Genomic DNA, 16,005 nt, shown 5'->3' on the forward strand with positions numbered 1-16,005 from the left:
ATAAATACTTTAAAAATATATTTAAATAAATAATATGTGTATATATTTTTATATCTATATAGATATACATATATGTATCCTTCTTTCTCTTTCTCTCTCTCTCTCTCTACACACACACACACATATGAAAGCTAGTCTCTCAGCTGTATCCAACTCTTTGTGACCCCATAGAATATAGACAACCAGGCTTCTCTGTCCATGAGGATTCTCCCGCCAAGAATACTGGAGTGGGTTGCCATTTCCTTCTCCAGGGGATCTTCCTGACCGAGGAATCGAACCTAGGTCTCCTGCATTGTAGGCTGATTCTTTACCAGCTGAGCTACCAGGGAAGCCTTGTATCTGAAACCTGTGTTTAGTAATAAGTCTTAGGCTCAAGAAATCTAATATATTATCTTAGTAATCTATCTTCAGATTTTTTATTAAAGTCAAAAGAAAAAACAAAGCTCAATCAAATTTTATTTTACACACTAATAATGTCCATGGTCTTTAGAAATTTATATAAAAGTATAGCTCATAGCAAACATTGTCCTACAACATGTGATCCCTAAGTACCTCTGGTGGATGTAGGTTAAAGTTATATTGAGATATATTTTTACTTTTTCTGGTATATTTTTGGAAACAGTTTCCTCAACTGCTCTGTTTTTAATTACATCAACTAAATAATCTGAGTGTATCTTAGTGAGAGTTATATCATTATTTTCATGTGGTAAAACATGTGTACTTTATATACATATAAATTTATTTATATATAAAAAGTTCTATAAAGTTTTCAAACATATTGAAAACAAACTTTTATTGTCTCCAGTTTCAGTTTAGTCACTTAATCGTGTGCAACTCTTTGCAACCCCATGAACCTCAGCACACCAGGCCACCCTGTCCATCACTAACTCCTGGAGTCCACACAAACCCATGTCCATCGAGTTGATGATGCCATCCAATCATCTCATCCTCTGTCATTCCCTTCTCCTTCTGCCCTCAATCTTTCCCAGCATCAGGGTCTTTTCAAATGAGTCAGTTCTTCGCATCAGGTGGCCAAAGTGTTGGAGTTTCAGCTTCAACATCAGTCCCTCCAATGAACACCCAGTACTGATCTCCTTTAGGATGGACTGGTTGAATCTCCTTGCACTCCAAGGGACTCACAAGAGTCTTCTCCAACACCACAGTTCAAAAGCATCAATTCTTCGGCGCTCAGCTTTCTTTATAGTCCAACTCTCACATCCATACATGACTACTGGACAAACCATAGCCTTGACTAGACGGACCTTTGTTGGCAAAGTAATGTCTCTGCTTTTCAGTATGCTGTCTAGGTTGGTCATAACTTTCCTTCCAAGGAGTAAGTGTCTTTTAATTTCATGGCTGCAGTCACCATCTGCAGTGATTTTGGAGCACAGAAAAAATAAAGTCAGCCATTGTTTCCATTGTTTCCCCATCTATTTGCCATGAAGTGATGGGACCAGATGCCATGGTCTTAATTTTCTGAATGTTGAGCTTTAAGCCAACTTTTTCACTCTCCTCTTTCACCTTCATCAAGAGGCTCTTTAATTCTTCTTCACTTTCTGTCATAAGGGTGGTGTCATCTGCATAGCTGAGGTTATTGGTATTTCTTCTGGCAATCTTGATTCCAGCTTGTGCTTTATCCAGCCCAGCATTTCTCCTGATGTACTCCACATATAAGCAGGGTGACAATATACAGCCTTGACGTACTCCTTTTCCTATTTGGATCCAGTCTGTTGTTCCATGTCCAGTTCTAACTGTTGCTTCCTGACTTGCATACAGGTTTCTCAAGAGGCAGGTCAGGTGGCCTGGTATTCCCATCTCTTTCAGAATTTTCCACAGTTTATTGTGATCCACACAGTCAAAGGCTTTGGCATAGTCAATAAAGCAGAAATAGATGTTTTTCTGGAACTGTCTTGCTTTTTCCATGATCCAGCAGATGTTGGCAATTTGATCTCTGGTTTCTCTGCCTTTTCTAAACCAGCTTGAACATCTGGAAGTTCATGGTTCACGTATTGCTGAAGCCTAACTTAGAGAGATTTAAGCATTACTTTACTAGCGTGTGAGATGAGTGCGGTAGTTTGAGCATTCTTTGGCATTGCCTTTCTTTGGGATTGGAATGAAAACTGACCTTTTCCAGTCCTGTGGCCACTGCTGAGGTTTCCAAATTTGCTGACATATTGAGTGCAGCACGTTCACAGCATCATCTTTCAGGATTTGAAATAGCTCAACTGGAATTCCCTCACCTCCACTAGCTTTGTTTGTAGTGATGCTTCCTAAGGCCCACTTGACTTCACATTCCAGGATGTCTGGCTCTAGGTGAGTGATCACACCATTGTGATTATCTTGGTCATGAAGATATTTTTCGTACAGTTCTTCTGTATATTCCTGCTACCTCTTCTTAACATCTTCTGCTTCTGTTAGGTCCCTACCCTTTCTGTCTTTTATTGAGCCCATCTTTGCATGAAATGTTCCCTTGGTATCTCTAATTTTCTTGAAGAGATCTCTAGTTCTTTATTGTTTAGACACTTTAAATTCTTTATTTTATTAAATTCCTATTTATGCATACATAGAAAAATTTGCTATCTGACTGAATATATTAAATACATCAAGAGTTTATCCAGTGTGGTAGACAGTGATTTCTAAAACCACCCCCAATCTCATCACCTGGTATGAGGTCCTGCATTATCCTTTCCCTTTGAATATGGAAGGAACCTGTAACTTACTTATAGCCAACAGAATAAGGCAGAGCTTCTGGAATACTGAGATGTGATTATGTCACAAGAGAGATGGAAGGTTTTGTTTCCCTAGTACACATGGAGAGCTGCTTCTGCTGGCCTTGAAGAAGCAAACAGCCATGTTATAAAGTGACTAAAAGGAGGGCCACGAGGCAGAGGAAACAGTGAGCAGCCTCTAGCACCTGAATACAGCCACCAGCCAGTGGTCAGTAAGAGGTAAAGCCAGGGCCTGGGCCCTCAGTCATATATTCACAACCAAAGGCAGTCATGCAGATCACCCAAATCAGCTTGTAAATGGAACCTTTCTTAATCAAGTCCCCTGAAGGAAACTCAACCTTGTTGTTACAACCTTGATTAAAGCTTTGTGGAATCCTGACCTGAATCTATGACCCACAAAAACTATGAGATAATAAATATGTGTTATTTTAAGCTGCTAAATTCATGGTAATTTGTTGTACAATAATGAAGAATGGGGCTTCCCTGGTGGCTCAGACAGTAAAGAATCTGCCTGCAATGCAGGAGACCAGGATTTTATCCCTGGATTGGGAAAATCCCTTGGAGAAGGAAATGGCAACCCACTCCAGTATTCTTGCCTGGATAATTCCATTAACAGAGGAGCCTTGTGGGCTACAGTCCAGGACACAACTGAGCAACTAAACACTTTCACTTTCAATGCAGGTAATATATCCAGCAGATATGAACTGGAATTGAGAAGAGGTAGCATAAGTTATATATATATATATATAGTATTTAATTGAACTGTCTTGTAATAGTTTTATTACATAAATGTTTTACTTTAGGGAGAAAAAAGTATCTCTAAGGCAACGATGAAATAGCTAAAGATTAAACATGGCATTGGGTACATATTTTATAGCAATTATTTTTACATTCCTTCTTAGTTTTGTTTTCCTAGGTCAAAAGATTTTAGCCTATGTGAAAGAGATAAGTGATTTCACTTTTTAATGTTTAATCTCATCCAAGTTTAAAAATAGTTCCTATATTTCAAAATCCATCAGATACATTTCTCATGAGAAATACACTACTCTTTAAGAATTAAACTTTAAAAAATAGTGTGAATGGTTCAGCATCTTCACATATTTTACTTAGTCACATTGTATATGTACATATGCAACTATATGTTTATGAAATTGGTTCTTTCACATTGCCCTTGAACTACTGTATTATATGCCTAAACCGTTCTTCTAAAGTAATAGCCTGTCTGTTTGATACTTCAGCACAGCTGAGTATTAAATGAAGATTATACTATCACTTTATCCCTCAAGCTGTTGCTATAAAACAGGCAAGTGCTGGGATATACATATATATATATATATATATATATATATATATGTATATAGCAAAAAAAAAAAAAGCTATGTTAACTATTAGCTGCCTTGAATCCTGACAATAAAGAATTGTCAGAATCAAAAATAAAGACATGAAATCACAACAAAGATTTACTGATGTAAATATAGATATCTCTCCGGCCCTAGGTCCCTGATTGAGATTTTATTGTGTGGTTATTCCCAACAGCTTTGAATTTCAACTCTAACTGACCACTGACAATAACAAGCCTAGAATTACTTGATTCCTGGCAACTTGGTGAGACCTTGTCTGTAATGAGCAAAGCTATTTTGATATATCGAGAAAGCTTTTGTTCACTAAAGCTTTAATCTGGATTAAAAAAAAAAGTAAAGAAATGCCTTCTTTACTTCTTTACTTTGCAGTGCCTATTGACTCAAGGACTCAGTCCTCATTTTGAAAGGATAGACAAAATCCTCTTGTGTCTCACTTTCTCAATGAGATAGATTTGAGAGTAAAGTATGGGTTAGTACTGGTTTGCTTAACTTAAATCAGATATTCTGAAATTCTTCCTACCAGCAGACTGAAGTCTAAAGCCCATAAAAAAACATTCTATTTAGTTATCATAGAAATTTTCCAGAGATAGTGAATGGAATAGGCAATATTTTAAGTCCCTTGATAACAGGAAAAGTGGCTTTGTATTATCAGCCTACTGTTGGTAGGTATAATATAAACCTATCATGAAAACAAGTCAAGATTTCAAAAATTAACTACCGAAAATGAAATTTGTAATTTTGGCTAGCTGTTTGCTTTTTATTGTTCATTAAACACCAGTGCACAGATGAACTGGCTTGAATACAAAAGTTTATAGTACTCTACACAGCTGTATGTAGGATGTAGCTGTTTTTTGGCATACAGCTCAAACATTATGTGTTTCTATTCAATTTCTCTGTAAAATTCATATTTACAAAAAGGTGTCACAAAATATTAATACCATTGGCTTTATGAATTTTAGAATAACACAAAATATACATTTCTGAACAAGGGCAAACAAAAACACATGCTAAACATATTCAAATTGTTTTCTATGAAAGGGGGTGGGGAGATTTGAGAATAAGAGCTGCTAAAAAAATAATTTAAGAAATAAAAATGCATTAAAAGAGACCTGGGGGTGGGGGGAATCCACCACTGTCTCTCCTGTGGTAGTCACCAAAGCTATATTGACCATGATGTTACCAGTACATATGTTTATGTATACATTTTAATGCAGTTTTTAAGGAAGGATGAGCAAAAGTTTTCTTCAAATTTAAATATTTGACCTTTTATTTTGCCATTAAAAAAATAATTTTGTGATTAGTACTGTAATGCCTGAATATCTATCCTTAAAGTTATTTAATATAATATGCATATCCACTTTGCTATCATTTTTTACATTTAATGATTCATTTTTTATGAACTTTTATATTTAATGATTCATTTCTTAACTGTATATATAACATTTTTCCCATTATAAAGTAAGTGAAATTCTAAGCTTTAATGATTGAATGTTAAAATGTTTTCAGTGTTTCAAACCTTTCTAAAGCTTCTAATGTAGCCAATTTATTCTTCAAAGTAAACTGGTTCCACATGTGTGTCATTGACTGCTGTGCTTTAAATAATACAAAACTTTTGTTCACTTTGTGTTATGCAGTTTGTATACTGTTCAGTTCATTTCAGTCTCTCAGTCATGTCCGACTCTCTGCGACCTCATAGACTGCAGCATACCAGGCCTCCCTGTTCATCATCAACTCCCAGAGTTTACTCAAACTCATGTCCATTGAGTTGGTGATGCCATCCAACCATCTTATCCTCTGTCATCCCCGTCTCCTCCTGCCTTCAATCTTTCCTAGTATCAGGGTCTTTTCCAATGAGTCCACTCTTCACATCAATCAGCCTTTCCAATGAATATTCAGGATTGATTTCCTTTAGGATTGACTGGTTTGATCTCCTTGCTGTCCAAGGGACTCTCAAGAGTCTTCTCTAACACCACAGTTCAAAAGCATCTAGTTTTCAGCACTCAGTCTTCCTTATGGTCCAACACTCACATCCAGCATGACTACTGGAAAAACCATAGCATTGACTATACTGACCTCCCTGATAGCTCAATTGATAAGGAATCTGTCTGCGATGCAGGAGACCTGGTTTTATGCCTGGGTCAGGAATATCTGCTGGAGAAGGGATAGGCTACCCACTCCAGTATTCTGGCATGGAGAATTCCATGGACTGTATAGTCCTGCTACTGCTTCAGTCATGTCCGACTCTGTGGGACCCCACAGACAGCAGCCCACCAGGCTCCCTGGTCCCTGGGATTCTCTAGGCGAGAACACTGGAGTGGGTTGCCATTGCCTTCTCCAATGCATGAAAGTGAAAAGTGAAAGTGAAGTTGCTTAATAGCGTCCGACTCCTAGCGACCCCATGGACTGCAGCCCACCAGGCTCCTCCGTCCATGGGATTTGCCAGGCAAGAGTACTGGAGTGGGGTGCCATTGCCTTCTCTACTGTATAGTCCACGGGGTCACAAAGAGCAGGACATGGTTGAGTGACTTTCAATTTCACCTTTGTCAATAAAGTAATATCTCTGCTTTTTAAACCACTGTCTAGGTTTGTCATAGCTTTTCTTCCAAGGAGCAAGTGTCTTTTAACTGCATGGCTGCCATCATCATCTGCAGTGGTTTTGGAACCCAAGAAAATAAAGTTTGTCACTGGTTCCATTGTCTCCCCATCTATTTGTCATGAAGTGATGTGACCAAATGCCATGATCTTAGTTTTTTGCCTGTTGAATTTTAAGCCAGCTTTTTCACTCTCCTCTTTCACCTTCATCAAGAAGCTGTTTAGTTCCACTTTGCTTTCTGCCATAAGGGTGGTGTTATCTGTGTAATCTGAGGTTATTGATATTTCTCCTAGCAATCTTGATTCCTGCTTGTGCTCATCGAGCCTGATATTTTGTATGATGTACTCTGCATACATGTTTAATAAGCAGGGTGATAATATTCAGCCTTCACATACTCCTTTCCTAATTTTAAACCAGTCCATTATTCAATGTCCAGTTCTAACTGTTGCTTCTTGACCTGAATATAGGTATCTCAGGAGGCAAGTAAGGTGGTCTGGTATCCCCATCTCTTTAATAATTTTCCACAGTTTGTTGTGATCCACACAGTCAAAGGCTGTGGCATGATCAATTAAGCAGAAATAGATGTTTTTCTGGAATTCTCTTGCTTCTTCTATGATCCAACAGATGTTGGCAATTTGATCTCTGGTTTTTCTGCTTTTTCTAAATCCAGCTTGAACATTATCAGAAAATTGAACCTTAGACATTGAGCAGCTTGGATAAGATCAACGGACTGGTAAATGTCAGAATGGAGCTTAAATTTCTATAGCCAGTTCCAGTGCACAAGTTCATGACCACAGCCTTGTGTTGCATTACTGTGAACCTTGTGACCTGGGGCTGTGAACCAGGGTTCTTGCTGTATATGCTACCGTGACAGTGAATGGACATAAGCTTAGCTTGACTTGTCCACTTGCAGGCCCACTTCAGATCTTCTGATTTATAGTCCCCAGGATTATTTATTTTAATAATAACCTGATGACCCTTAGGCAAATAAAAACAAGGAACATGTGACATAACTGATTATAGGACCTCCTTGCCTGAAATTCTATAGTGACATGACAAAAATCAAACTGTTTTTTGAACTTTTTATTTTATATTGGAGTAAATCCAATTAACAGTGTTGTGATAGTTTCAAGGGGACAGCAAAGGGGCTGAGCTATACAAATACATGAAAGCATTCTCCCCCAAACACCTCATCCCAAAAATCAAACTTTAAAACGCTGCATTACAAGTACTGGATCTTTCTTACTTGCACCTGTAACCTAATGACAGCAAACTTTATGTGAAAATGATAATACTAATGCCTAAAAAATACAAATATATGCAATATTCCTTTACTGTTTTAAATATTTGTAAAATATGTCACATTTAAATATCTTATTGTGTTGGTCGTTACTATATTAATATCCAGATTAAGAATTAGACTCTCAGAGGGGTTAAAGAATTAGCTCAAGATCATATAACCATTAACTCTCAGGCACTTACATGCAAGCTCTAGCACTCTTCCCATGGGTACTTACATGTCTCCTGAATTATAGATATAGCTGTAGAGGCATGAGAAAGCATAATGTGTTTAGAAGAGTAGCAGGCTCTTTAGTGACATAATTCTCTGAAATTTTTTGCTCAGTGTAAATAAAAAACCTGACAGACTTAAATAAGTCAGATTATTTGCCTAGCTAGAGCATGCAGAGTCAGAAATCAAACCCAGAGTCCCCAGCCTCTCAGATTCAGGTTCTTGACACAGCATGGTGCCACTCAGTCTGCTTTGCTGGAATCCACTCTTTTGAGTTGGTTTCATGTTTCCATGGTTGTGTTCTAACCCTGAAGTTCATCCTAAATCACAGTTAAACTGTAAGAGTATGTTTATCTGAATTATAAGTACTTTCTTTATTCTTTTTGGATTCTCCTATCAGTGTCTTGTACCTAGTCTATAATGATTCTTGTTTCCATGTGTATCTTTCACTCAGTCTTAATTTTCACAGACTCTTTAGTCTAATTTGAGAGCTCTGTCTGGTCCATCCTGGATTATTGTTTCTGGCCCTTTTAAATAGGCTTCCCTCAATCTCTATCCACCATGAACTTTGCTATTCTTTTATTTTATTTTTTTTTCTTTTTGACCATTCTTTAAATATTTGTAATGAAGGGTGAAGTTTCATATTCTGTATTATGGAAGGAGTATTTTATAGTGTTTAAAATCATTTGTTTCAAGTGTATATTAGACAAACAAGGTATTAGAGCTGTATGCATGTACTTTATCAATAGAACATTTCATTGAACATTTACTTCATATGTGAGACTCGGCCAGAAGTAGTAAGGCATGTGTGTATGTGTGCTCAGTCGTTCACTGATGTCGACACTTTGCAACCCCTGGACTGTAGCCTGCCAGGCTTCTCTGTCCATGGGGTTTCCCAGGGAAAAATACTGGAACGGCTTCCCTTCCCCAGGGGATCTTCCTGACAAAGGAATTGAATCTGTGTCTCTTGCATTAAACCTGTTCAGGGATTGAAACTGTGTCTTCTGCGTCTCCTGCATTGGCAGGCATATTCTTTACCACTGAGCTACGTGGGAAGCTTAAAGTAAATTAAGCCACGCCCTTGGTTATATAATACCTTATATTACTAGGGATGCTAAGATAACACAAAAATCATCAAATGTCATCCATGAGTTTATTTGACAATAATGAATGATCAACTTCCTTAGACCAATTATTTCAATTCCTAGAAAGTTACGCTGATAATAAAAATAGAATAAAAGACATTTCTACAAACATATTAAAATTAGAAACAACATAAATGTCAAAATGTAGCTATTTTGATAAATAAATTGTATATATGGATATATGATAAAACATAATAACAATCATTTAAATATAGTTTTATTGACTAAAAGAATATCCCAGTTATTTTGTCAAAGGAAAAAGGGAAATTGAAATACAGTGTACAGAGCAGAATTTAATTTGGCCTTAAAATGTGTGTGGGTGAAAGAGACTTAAAGAAGTCTAGTCTATAATATTATATGTCTTATTTTTTAACATAAATTATCTCAAGATCTTTTAGTGACTTTTTCTCTGTTGTTTATTATATTTTTTAATTGGTCCCCTAAAATTCACCTATACTTATCCTTTAGGATATTGCATTTCATTAAACATACATTTTCCCAAAATATCAATATATATTTTCCCAAAATATCAATATATATTACATTTTATTAAACACACATTTTCCCAAAATATCAATTTTTTTGTCTTTAAAAAAAAAACTCTATATTGAGATTGTCGTCCCAGCTATTGTCGTCTACAAGAGTTCAATTGCTAATGATCTGATTTCTCATAGGATATGAGGAAGCGATGAAATTTTCTGCATTCTAGCTATCTTTCTGATATGTCATCAAAATTACATATAATTGGATGTCACAAGAAATGAAGCTGACTTTGTTTTAAAAAAAATTACATTTAATAACTCCTATTGTTATTGGAACAGTTTTCATAATGTCAGCTGCTATATCTAACCAGCCATATCAGTGTATGGATTATTCCATATATGTGCTATTTCCCAAAATGAAAAAAAAAATCTCCTTAAGCTAAATATACACAACTTTGCATAAATGTTTAGAGATAAAAGAATCTTTATTAAATTATCAATGTTTGAATTTTTAAAACATCAGCTCTTACAACTATAAAATAAATCTGTCTCCTGTAAATTCTCACTACTGCCCTCCAGTCTTTGTTTTGAAGGAGGCAAATGCTTTCATTTGAGTTGTGTATAAGGGCAACCAGGTTCTGTCTGAAGAGTCTGAGTTCACCTATTAGTTATCTTTGACTCACCTGTGCACATTTTACTGCTTGGCATTTGTGACACGTTAGACTGACCCTGGATTATTTACACATTCTTCAAAATGTTTCTCTCTCTGGAAAACTGAACTTGAAAGAAAAGTGAATTTGGTATTAAATGAAGTGTTACTCTCTAAGAATGAATGTGCATAAATATGGCAACACTCTACAGGCCCTGTGCATTTTTTTTCCTAAACAGGATGAGTATATGATCATGATAAATAATCTCCCCATCTATGAAGAAAACACGTGCTGTGGGGATTTTGTCTGTGTACTTTTCATCTTGTCACCTTCAGCCAACTTCAAGATATTTGCTCTGTCACAACCACACTTCCAAAATTGCTTTCATTTTTAGCTTCTTCCTTCTGAGAGCCTCAGATGAACATGTGGGTAAAATTGATATGAACTTGCATAAATCCTAGACAAGAAATGGTATACCTGATTTAATAGCTATATTTTTCATAGTTAAAAATAACTATGCTTTTCCACCAGTTTTCATGTCCATTTTCAAAATATTGTTGTCGGCATCTCATATATCACAATATTGAAGAAATATACACTATTTTATAGTATGTTTCTGTATAACCTGTTAATGAGTAATATGTGCCTATAAGAACCAAGAAAATATTATTTTTAGCTTCTATAGAATGAGTGAAGTTTCCTTACGCCCTAAAGATATGAAGATGTGGAGGACTTGATATAAAAGGCTAGATTTAAAGGGGAGAGAGAGGGAGAGAGAATGATGAAAGGAGATTAAGAGACTATTTTGACTTGTCAGTAATACTGTCACGGAATGTAAGCAGCTAAACTTCTTAATGCTGATAAAGTAAAACAGCAAAAACAACCACACAAAAGAAAACAGAGAGAACCGGCAGACAGGCTGAGAGGACGCAGTACAATAAAGCAGCCAACACTGATGATCAGTGGGGCATCAATTTGTCTATCAGGTTGTAGCCCCTGCCACTAATTGGTGCAAAGAGCTCCCTGGTCGCTGTGTGGTTTACAGCCTTCAGCTCTCCCCTGCAAGGGCTGAAGCAGGACAGCTAATTGCTGTTGCTTCGGTGCCAGTGAATCAACGTGCTGAGCTAATAGCAACAGATAGAGGGCAGACAGATCCCTGCTAGCAGCTTAGAGTTAGTTGCTTGTGATAACTAAGGCGGTTGGCATATATCTCAGAACCCGGAGAAGGATGGTATGCCTTCTGGATTAATACGTTGAGGTTTTTTTTTTTTTTTTTTTTTTAAATCTCTAGTTACGTTTTTCTTGGTGATGTGAAACTGGATAACAATGCCTCCCAGAAACGAGAAGTGTGACGTGAGAACAAACCGTCTTGGACCTAGATTATGAACATTGGTTGTTTTGAAAGGAATGTGCAGGAGACAGCCTTTGCAAGAAAACTTGCTGCATAACCTTACATGGGCTAAAGATGAAACTTTAAACTGGCAAGTAAGTTTTTTTCCCCCCTCTCTTTTCTTGGTCTTTCAAATTTAAGGCAGGAGTCAAGTGTGGAGAAAGTTGAGACTTTGTTTTAGCATAATAGATCTCTGTCAAGAGATCACTTTCTGTCAAGCCTGTTCAAAGACTTGAGCACTAATGATGTACATGTAATTATCTGCTGGAAAAATGAGCACAACCCCTTGTCCCCTCAACCTTCTGGATTATTGTGTGGTATTGTAATTTTGTTGAGAAGTCAATGCAATTTTGGAAAGACACGTGCTTTTGAATTATGACTCTGTGGTTTGTCATTTTAAAAAAATGTAACTGTAATCCTCAACTGTTTTTCTTTTTTTGTTTGTTTGTTTCTGTCTCCCTGACAAAATATCGGAAAATGGTGTCAGCATTGACATGGTATATTCGATTTTTGTGTGTTCATGTACACGTGCATGAGGTTTTGTTTTGTGTGTGATAGTTGAAGGAGGTTAGAGTTAGTAGGCAAGTTGCAGTGGCTAACAGTTTCACAATTAACAGAATTATATTTTGTGATTTGTAGTCATCTAGAGTATCCTGATATTTATATATAGATTTTTCAGTGTATTAGAGTATCAGCTCCTTTACAAAAATATTGGGAGCATTAACCATTTAGAATTTGAATCCAGGTGGACTTTTTCCTTGTAAAACAAAATTAATACTAGATGGTACTAACTGCTTTCCTGCTTTGTGGTGTGGTCTTTACATTAAACACATACTAATGTGTCTCTAGCATGCACAGATGTTCATCAGTGTGATGGAATTGTAACACGGATGCAGAGATGCATTGTTAACTTGAGTATAATGTAACGGCCTCATGTAAGGTTAACTCCAAGTCCATACTCATTCGCTTTCACAAGTAGAGCTAATTGTCAAATCTGGTAACCAAATACTTAAAGCATAGGGTTATTGTCTTGCTTAAAGTCAGGGAAGCAAATACTTTGTGAAAGAGGCACATTGTAAACATAGAATGCTTCCTGTAGTTTGCACACCTTGTGTGAAACTTTGTCTGCATGCTCATGGGAACTTATTTTTCACTGCAAATGGCTCCTCTGTTAGTTCCTTTAGTTTTCTTAGTTGTGGCTAAGTGTAAGTCGGTGCATTGATCTGTATGTGCAAGTCTTCAAATTTCAGCAACTCGATCCCCTTGACTGTGGACTCATTCTCCTAAGAAATAGAGGTTCAATTTAATATGTGCCCAGTTGCACTGAGCGCAGACACCCTCATCTCTCAGATGGTGCAGTTATGTGCATTTGAAACAGGGAATGTGATTTCCAGCAGTTTGCCACAAAAATGACCCTTAAACATTAACCATTCAGGGACTTGAACAGATAAGCATGTGTGCTATCTTACTATTAGCTGCCTGTGTGGAATATTATGGGGTAAAGTTTTGAGTATCCTTTAGAAAGAGGTTTAAGAACTCTTGCTTTCTAAGAGATTTTTAAAATTATAGTATATCCATTTATGAGATTATTTGAGCTCACTGAGTGACTGAGCTATAAAAGTAGTTTAAAAATTAACAGTAATAATTATTATTCTAAGAAGAAAGAATTTAAGTTAAACATTCATTACAGACTTGTTTCTTAGTCTTTCCACATTTAAATTTTGTATAATCTGGATTGTCTTTTCGCCATCCAACTTTAAAGGCAAACATAAACAAGCCCTTTGTAAAAATTCCCCAGAATTTTGATTCAAAGCTCAAGTTTGAAGTTAAACTCAAAAGGTAATTATTATTTTTCTTTGATCAAAAAATGTGTGTCAGGCAAATGTGTATTGAGTAATTAATCTTTCCTCTAATCACTTGATCATGTGGGCTTTTGATACTGAATAAATAATGAGAATTTGTATAATCATCATACAAAGTAAAATTTAAAAACAATAAGGAGAAGGTGATGGCACCCCACTCCAGTACGTTTGCCTGGAAACTCCCATAGACGGAGGAGCCTGGTGGGCTGCAGTCCATGGGGTCATGAAGTGTCAGACACGACTGAGCGACTTCACTTTCACTTTTCACTTTCATGCATTGGAGAAGGAAATGGCAACCCACTCCAGTGTTCTTGCCTGGAGAATCCCAGGGATGGGGGAGCCTGGTGGGCTGTCATCTATGGGGTTGCACAGAGTTGGACACGACTGAAGTGACTTAGCAATCCCCTAAATGTGAATTTTCTAAAGAATAGGTAAGTATATTCCTCCTATTGTAAATGTACAGATATAATATCAGACAATAGGAACTTTCATCCCTACTTCCATGTGTAAAATAATACAAAACTTCTCTCAGCTATTATCTCAATTTTTTTCTAACAAGTATACATTTACATTTCATTGTAGCCTTAACGTTGAGGGGAAGATACAGCTTTAAGTTTTACTCAGGATCCCAACCTATGAATAAATTCAAGATGGCAGAAAAAATAATTTCAACAGAAGACAGGATAATTTCTGCATGGAGTGGATGTGTTTATCAACTAAAAGTTTAATTTTACTTAAATTCTAAGAGTTGGTTATAGTCATTTTTTTCCCACTTTTTGAAGAGTTATTCTTACTCTTGTCATCACTTGTGTCTATGAACCATTTTGTTTTTCTCTGTCTCTGTAGATTCCACATGTGTCCATGGAGGAGGCTATAGAATTATGTAATATTGAAAAAATAGTGTTACTCAACCTGGGTGAATTATTTTTATTACTATTTTTATTTTAACTAAAAGTTTGCTTGGATATAGATATATTTTCTTTTGTACTGGGATTTATTTGTTATTAGCTTGTAATACCGCAGTATTCTTGCCTGGAGAATCCCAGGGATGGGGGAGCCTGGTGGGCTACCATCTATGGGGTCGCACAGAGTCGGACATGACTGAAGCGACTTAGCAGCAGCAGCAGCTTATAATACGGCAGACCATTGATTCCAAACTAATGATGACATATGGGGCTTCCTATATTAGTTTCATGCTCAAATATCACTGGTTGCATGAGGAAATATTGGAAGGAACTGTGGGAATTCATTAGGGCTCAAGTCAGTCTTGAGTGCGAAAAAGAGCTACTGTGAGTAATTTATGGCAAAATTATGTTCTCTTGGTAGAATCTCTGTATAAATTCCAAAAGTTCAAAGCACTCAGAAACTGAATTAATATACAGCCTTTTTTCAAATTGAATATTAGAGCCACTTAGATTGAAATGGTGACAGGACAAGAAAATATACATGGAAATTCCAAATGTAACCATTACCTCCCTGAACATGTGAGTGGATAAGGGGAGGCAGAATGAGGAGGTAGTTTTGAATGTGAGTATGAATAGTATGGCCTTGAAGCAGAATCACCACCTGTGATGTATAAGCCATAGTGTCAGATTCTAAGGATCACTAAATGAATATTATTTTGTCTCAGCCTGCAAATAAACGAGACACTAATGAGCAAGATACACACACACACACACACACACACACACACACACACACTTTCTCTTTATTAATTGATATAAGGAGTAAAGAAATCTCAGATTCTGGTATAAAGACAGCAATAATTTTCCTTCTAAGCCTTGGCACAGTCCCTAAACATCTCTGAAAAAGCCTACCAGAGTTTTTGTAAAGATCAGCCAAGTTAATGAATAAGAAACCTGTATGTTGCTAACTAGTAATCAATTAACAGTTAATAATTATGATTGTCTACCAATTCCTCAAGATGATTGTGTCTCTGGGTGTGTATATCTATCAACAAGTAATAACAGCAGAGACGTAATTTCCACTCTAAAGAATAAAAGTTTCTAGCTGAGCAATGTAATAGATTTCCTTTTAGCTCATGAGTAGTTTAAAAGTTGCACTCAACCTTCAATATCAGATCATGGCTATTGAAACTATAAAGGTAAAAGGCAAAAGTAGTCATTATTTCAAGAAACTAAAGCATTTCTTTTCTTCTGACTGGTAAACAGAAAAATTCCAAGCTTGTTTATTGTGCTTCTTGATGGATAAGAAATTGACAGGAGGTGTAACTTTCTTTATGGCTTTGCGAGTGTAAGCAGTCTCAGGCTATGGCAGATGTGT

General features: G+C 36.5%; 1 protein-coding gene across 1 annotated transcript in view; it reads left to right on the forward strand.

The window, feature by feature from the left end:
• The first annotated feature begins 11,651 nt into the window (after positions 1-11,651).
• The window catches only part of PCDH15 (protocadherin related 15), a 1,036,870-nt gene continuing 1,032,516 nt past the window's right edge, over positions 11,652-16,005 (forward strand). Inside the window, exon 1 of the mRNA XM_070780422.1 lies at positions 11,652-11,955. The gene's annotated coding sequence lies outside the window, so the exon portion shown is untranslated. The remainder of the gene's footprint in view (positions 11,956-16,005) is intronic.

Source organism: Bos indicus, chromosome 26 (assembly GCF_029378745.1).
Source record: "Bos indicus isolate NIAB-ARS_2022 breed Sahiwal x Tharparkar chromosome 26, NIAB-ARS_B.indTharparkar_mat_pri_1.0, whole genome shotgun sequence".
NCBI lineage: Eukaryota > Metazoa > Chordata > Mammalia > Artiodactyla > Bovidae > Bos > Bos indicus.